This window comes from Phacochoerus africanus, chromosome 10 (genome assembly GCF_016906955.1).
Source record: "Phacochoerus africanus isolate WHEZ1 chromosome 10, ROS_Pafr_v1, whole genome shotgun sequence".
NCBI classification, from domain to species: Eukaryota; Metazoa; Chordata; class Mammalia; order Artiodactyla; family Suidae; genus Phacochoerus; species Phacochoerus africanus.
Genome location: NC_062553.1, coordinates 72,816,038 through 72,823,667, shown reverse-complemented (window position 1 = coordinate 72,823,667; position 7,630 = coordinate 72,816,038).

Sequence of the window (7,630 nt, the reverse complement as noted above, 5' to 3'; positions counted from 1 at the left end):
GCTAGGGGTCGAATCAGAGCTATAGCCTCTGGACTACACCACAACCACAGCAATGAGGGATCTGAGCTGCATCTGCAAGCTACACCACAAACGGCAGCAATACTAGTTCCTTAACCCACTGTGCAAGGCCAGGGATCAAATCCACATCCTCATGAATACTAATCAGGGTCGTTACTGCGCTTAGCCACAACGGGAACTCCCAACAGTGAAAGACATTTTAATGCCCAGCCAAGGCAGGTCTGCTGTGCTCAAACTCAGGGCCCTGTTTGGGGAAACTGGGTGGAACATCTGGACAGGGTCTCCTGGGGTTGTTGGCTCTGCAGACCTCCTGAGCCTTCCATGTTTACAGAAGTGGTCCACTCTCTTAGCACTTCTCAGTAAATACTGTGTCACCAAGGCCATCAGGAAATCATGGATAAATGGGACACCAGCACTGAGAAGTTCCTTTTCCTGCAATATGTGACTTTGATGGTCCAAGAAGTAGTGACAGAGCTATGATCATATAGATCCATAAGGGCAATGGCCCCTGTGGTAATCAGATGTTCAGGCTTCTCTTGGATCAAGGTCTGGACCACTAGGTAAGTGCTCTAGTCCAGCAAAAATGCTAGCCAACAGTGCAGGTAATCTAGAATGGGTAGTAAAGGGAGAAAACTAAGGAAAATGATTCGTGGCCTTAGGACCAAGTGCAGCAATAAGGGCTAGAGCTCTTCTACTCACCCTTGTATAGGATTCCCCCAGAAATTGTGATGCCTCGTGCACATCTCATACTTATTAGAGCCTCACTTTAAGTTTGTTCCCACCTCTCCCAGGTTCAAGATGGCAGTTGGACTCCAGCAGGCCCTATTGGGGAACCCCCCACCCCAGATTCAGTTGGATCTTTTTACCATTTCTGTCTCTGCAAATTCAGTAGGTGTTGGCTTCCAGAAGCCCATATTTGTCTATCTCTCTGAAACCTCTCACTGGACTTGGGACCCGGAAGTGGGAGTTTGCATCTCCTGTGTGGGCCCTCACCCAGGGCTTGCTGTTCAGCACAGGCCACAGGAAAAAGAGCAACTCTAGTGTAATTATACTCACCAGAATTCCTCTGTCGGATCAAACCAACCACCTTAAGCAGGGCTCTTTCCAAAATCATTCCCTTACTTGCCATTTTCCCTTTCTTTTTCCAGCTTCTTCTGCTCATTCACAAGTTTCTCCGGGGAGCACTCTCTTAATCACTTGGATATCCTCATCCCAGAGACTCCTCCTGTGGAGTTTGTTGTAAGATACACCTTCCCCTCTCCAAAGCCAGGCTTCCACTTTAGACAAACACACAAACTTTCTGTCTCAAGGGAATTAACTGAAATACAGCTTTCCACACCTCTGGATAAAATACCCTCCCAACAGGATTGCCAAGTTGAAGGTTTAAAAAAAAACAAACACTTGGAGTTCCCGTCATGAGACAGAGGAAAACGAATCTGAGTAGGATCCATGGTCTTGCTCAGTGGGTTAAGGATCCGGTGTTGCTGTGAGCTGTGGTGTAGGTCACAGACGTGGCTTGGATCTGGCACTGCTGTGGCTGTGGTGTAGGCCAGCAGCTGCAGCTCTGATTCGACTCCTAGCCTGGGAACCTCCATATGCTACAGGTGCGGCCCTAAAAAGACAAACAAAACACCTGGCCCAGTTAATCTGAAATTCAGATTTTTTCTGGTATATCAGTTTTTTATCAGGGCATCCTGTATTTTATCTGACAACTGACTTTTCAATTGAACTGTAAGATTTAAATTCCCATCTTCCCCCTCTCGGAATTCTATTAACCATTGGCAGACAATTTGGCAGATTGCAGAGGCCATCTGTGCTCAGAGGTGGACATAGGTACCAAGGAGGGCAAGGTCAGCATTGAGAAGCTTCCTAGAAAGGGTGCTGATTATCTTTTCTGAATGGGGAGATGATAGCTTTGACTTTACTGGGTAGACATGGAGATTCATTGTGATCATGTACATGGTGCATAGTATACATTTCAAAGGTTCAGCCACTTATTTGACTTTAATAGTATATTCATTTTATGGCATCTATTTTCATGTCCTTCCTACTGGACAGAATTTTAGTTGAATCTCTTAGTTTAGGGTAGTGAACTAGTACACTGAAATGAGGGCTATTAAAATCACCAGCACTGTCGGGGAACTCTGGTCCCCAAAACCAGTCACAGGGGCCTCCTCTGAGACAGTATAGTCCTCCCAAGTTCAATTTTCTTAGAAGCTGCTATGTGTGTTGATTCTGAGACTCAAGATAGCTCTGAGGAGTCTAGGGGTCATTTGTCATTCTCTACCCTCCTCTCTCTCCCCTTTCACCATCTTAATGTCAATCTTAAACCTGAGCCATGATGATGATGGTTGCCCAGGCTTCATAAATTTTATTGGGCAAAGCTATTGGTCAGAAGGTGGTAACGTTAAGAACTTCTGAGCTAGTTGTCTATCAAGGAGAAGATCAAGTGATGGTTCATTCATAATACAGAATACTGAGCATGCATTAAGGAATGAGCTGATCTTTCTTGAAAAATGGCCATGATATGCTGAGTATAAAAAGGGAACTGCGTAAAGATATATACATTATGATCAAACTTTAAGAATTCTTGTGCTTCTAAAATCCTTTATGTTCATATACATACTGCTGTGTATTAAAGTGACAGGTAACAAGGACCTACTGTATAGCACAGGGTCATCTACTTAATACTGTCTAATAACCTATATGGGAAAAGAATCTGAAAAGGAACAGATACATGTATATGTGTAACTAATTTACTTTGCTATACACCTAAAGCTAACACTACTTTCTAAGTCAACTGTAATCCAGTAATTTTTTTAAAGAAAATTTATGCTCATTTTCCTCAGTCTCTTTTTTTTCATTTTTATAGCCACACCAGCAGCATATGCAAGTTCTCAGGCTAGGGGTTGAATTGCAGCTGCAGCTCCTGGCCTACATCATAGCCACAGCAACCACAGATCAGAACCACATCTGTGACCTACGTGCTGCAGTTTGGGGCAACACCAGATCCTTAACCCCCCAGGGTGAGGTCAGGGATTGAATCTGCATCCTCATGGACACTATGCTGGGTTCTTAACTCACTGAGCCACAGCAGAAACTCTGGCTCAGTCTTCTGAAACATGACCTTGGATGACCTTTTGACAGTGAACACCTGTTGAATGGGATGGAGAGGTGAGTAGTAAGAAAGAAGAGATTTTTCGCCTCAGGAGAGAAATACATTAAGCTTTTCTATGGAAATGTATTGCTTTTCTAATTCTAAATATAAAGAAAAAATATTAATTCTGATTGTGGCCAGATGTTCACATTCCGAAGGATGTTTTCGGCTAGAAAGGCAAATACTTCAAGTGTTTAGGAACTCAACTCGTATTATTGGCAAAGTAGAGAAATGTAATTTCACCTGTGATCTTGACTCATTTTCTTCGGAGATGGTGACTAAGAATTGCTTAAGCATTTTTAGGAGCATTCCTTAAGCAGTCATCACTAAACTTGCAAGTATCACCACAAGATGGCAGAAGAAGATTAGTCATGGGACAGCTGACACGGAAGGCTCTTTGCCTGTAAGAATATTAAGTCATTTTCATGCTCCACCTGTATGGAATTACTGTTATTGAAAATTGTTTTAATCTTTGAAGTTATAGCCTTAACAAGAGGATGTATTAATCTGTATTCAACCAGAGAAATAGAACCAGTAGGGAATATATTTTAAGACATTGATCGCAAGGAATTGTTACATGGTTGTGATAAGGCAAATCCAAAATTTATAGGTCAGGCTTTCAGGAAGGTTGGCTATTAGGTATGGCTTAAACTTGTCCATAGGCAGAGTTTCATCTTCAGAGAAGCCTCGGCTCTGCTCTCAAATCCTTTCAACTGGTTGAATCTGGCCTGTAAGTTTATCTAAAATAATCTCCCTTAATTAAAGACAACTATAGACTTTAATTATATCTACAAAATAGCTTCACAGAAATATCTAGACTAATGTTTGAATAACTGGAGACTGTAGCCTGGCCAATTTGACACATCAAAAGACCACCACGGTCACCCCTTAAACTTGGCACTCATACAGTTGACCTTGAACACTCCAGAGTCAAAAATTCATGTGTAAATTTACAGTTGGCCCTCTGTATCTAGCTATAGTTCTGCATCCGCAGATGCCATAAACTGCCAATCCTATAGTACTGTAATATATGTATTTAGTGAAAGAAGTCTGCATGTAGGTGGACCTGTGCATGTAAACCTGTTGCTCAAGGGTCAACTGTACATCACTGTAAACCATACTTAATTTCAAATGATGTCGCCAAAATGGCAATATAGGAAACTCCACTCTTGACCCCCTGACAAAGATCAGCTATTAGACAGCTATCCCATGAGCAGAAACAGCTCTGGGAGAGTTCTGGAGTCCACTTAGGAAACTTTAGCAATACTGTACGACAAAAACCCCAAGAATGAGTATACAAGAGAGTGATGCCTCCCATCATCCCATCCCCCAAGAAGGCGTTGCTCAGCACTAAGAGGGAACTCCTCAATTAGAAAGAGTTCCTTGCTGGGAAAGGAAAGTGAGGTGAACAATCAGCTTCTCCAGTCTTTGGGGCATTGCATGAAGGTCCCGATCCAGTTCTACTCTACCCAGAGACTGGCAAAGCCAAGACGTAGAGATGGCTAGTAACAAAGAAAAGTAGGGGCTATCAAGAGCAGCCACACAGCAGGAGCAATGGCAGTTGCCAGCAACCTGCTCTGAAGGCAGCACAGCTGATTTCACCACTGAAGAAACAGCCAGAAGTATTAGGGAGGCCCTGCAGATTTCACCCCATAAGTAGTCTCTTGTTGGCTGATGCCAGCCACCTGAGTTCCTCTCTACTCCCCCTGCGGGAGGCCAGGACCCTCACCAGCAGCCATTCAAGGTCCCTCCAGTCACACAAGTGTAAAACTCAAGCCACCTGAGTTGCTTTGTTTTTAGTCAGCTCGGGCTGCTGCAGTTGTGTTAATCCAAGAAGCCAACCTAGGCCCCTCAGGATGGCCCGCCATGCCAACCCACACTCAGAGCAACCCCTCTAGCTATGCACCTCAATGCCACCCCCAACACCCATAACCAGCCTCTGCTACTGTACGCATGCCTGGGTTCAGAGAGTGTGCAGCTACAGGAGAGTGCACTCACAGCCAGAGCTGCTGAAGCTTCTTGTGGGCTGAATCAGGCTCTGCTTCTGTAACTGGCTGCCACCACCACACCTACCTGTAGCTATAGCCCTTCCAGCTGTGCACCTGCAATCCCCAGGCCAACACATCATCAGCTTCCACTGCAGTGTGCATACACTGGGGGAGAGTATGCTCATAATAAGGCCCCAGCAGCTGCCACTGAGCCCATAGGTGATCCTGCCCCTTGCTGCCTGTTCTGGTCCCCATCACTGTGTGTTGGTTTTAGACAGAGGTAGAGACCTGCAGGTGGCCTCAGCCACTACATAGGTACATGCAGCTGCCTCCCCCCCGGCAACTAAGAATACTAACAACTGGTTTTGGCCACCCATGCTGCCTGCCCTGGTCTCTAGCTACCAGACATGGAGGTACCCCTTAGAACACCAACAGCCCTGTAGCCACAGAGATCATCTGCAGTGCTTGCCAAGGACCACACAGAATTTCTGATGCTCCGGACCCTAGCATCCTGAGCCAAAAAGATACCACAACCCCTCAAGACCTGGTACCATCACACATCCCCTCACTGGGTACCTTGTACCACTAGACCCAAGGTCACAACATGATCCAGCCTACCCCATCTGCAAGTGAAAGGCTTCCCTTACCAAAGACTCTTAAGTCTAGAAGAGATTAGTCTTTCTTCCAGTGTCCAGACACCTACTTCAAGGCTATAGGGACCACAAAGAATCTGGGAAACTTGTTTCCATCAAAGTAATATAGTAAAATACCAGTAATAGGCCCTAAAGAAATGGAGATCCCAGAATTGGCAGACAAAGGATCAAAAATAATCTTTTTTACAGATGTTTCAGAGAACTGTAAGAGAACAGTTTAATGATATTAGGAAAACAATATAAGAACAAATTGAGTTCCCATTGTGGCTGAGGGGGTTACGAACCCAAACTTCCACATGCCGTAGGTGTGGCCCTAAAAAGATAAATAAATGCAAAATTCCCCAAAAAAAGTTTAAAGAGGAAGAATAATAAAAGGACCAAAAATATTTTGGAGCTGAAGAATACAGTGATTAATAATTCAAGGGAACATCAAGGCAGACTTGAACAGTAATAAGCTAGAAGACACATTAAAATTACCCAATCAGGAGAACGAAAAGCCTTGTAGCCACAGAGATCTTCTGCAGTGCTTGCCAAGGAATGAAGGAAGCCTATAGGACTTATGTATGGTATTTCCTTTGATGGTTCCTGTATCATTGAGCCCCAGGGGAGAAAAATAATTAAAAAAGCTTATTTAAATAATGACAGATTTTTCCAAATCTGGGAAGTAGTTTGGATATCCAAGTTCATAAAGCCGAGAGATCACCTCAAAAGTTCAATCCAAAATAATATTTTCCAATACATATAATAAAACTATCTAAAACCAAATAGCTAATCATCAGAAAAATGCAAAACTCAATGAGACATCACCTCATACTTATCAAAATGGCTATCATTAAAAAAGACCACAAATTACAAATGTTGGAGAGGAGGTGGAGAAAGGGGAACCCTTGTACACTGTTGATGGGATTGTAAATTTGTGCAGCCACTGTGGAAAACAGCATGGAGGGATCTTAAAAAAATAATAATAAAAATAGAACTACCACATGACCCAGCAATTTCACTTCTGGGTATATATCCACAAAACAAAAACACTAACTTGAAAAAGACACATGCACCCCACTGTTCATAGCAGCATTATTTATAATTGCCAAGATATGGAAGTAACCTAAGTGTTTATCAACAGATGAATAGATAAAGATGTGGGGTGTGTGTATGCACACACACATATATATATACACACACACACACTCACAGTGGAATATTACTCAGCCATAAAAATGAAAATTTGCCAATTGCAACAACACAGATGGTCTTGGAGGGTATTATGCTAAGTGAAATAAGTCAGAGAAAGACAAATATTGTATGATATCACTTATATGTGGAATCTAAAAAATGCAACTAGTAAATATAACAAAGATGCAGACTCACAGATGTAGAAAACAAACTAGTAATTACTGGGGAATAGGCAACACAGGAGTAGGGGATTAAGAAGTACAAACTCTGTATGAAATAAGTTATAAGGATGTACTGTATAACAGGGAATGTAGCCAATATTTTATAATAACTATAAACAGTATAACCTTTACAAATTTTGAATGACTATATTGTATACCTGTAACTTATATAATACTGTACATCAACTATGCTTCAATTTAAAACATAAAACCAAACAGAATTTTTTTAAAGTTTTATTGAAGTACAGTTGATTTAGAATGTTGTGTTAATTTTTGCTATACAACAAAGTGATTCAGTTATACATATACACTCATCCATTCTTTTTCCCTCCCCTCTCTGGCCCCCACATCCATTCTTTTTTAGATCCTTTTCCCACATAGATTATCACAGAATATTGGGTAGAGTTCCCTGTGCTATAT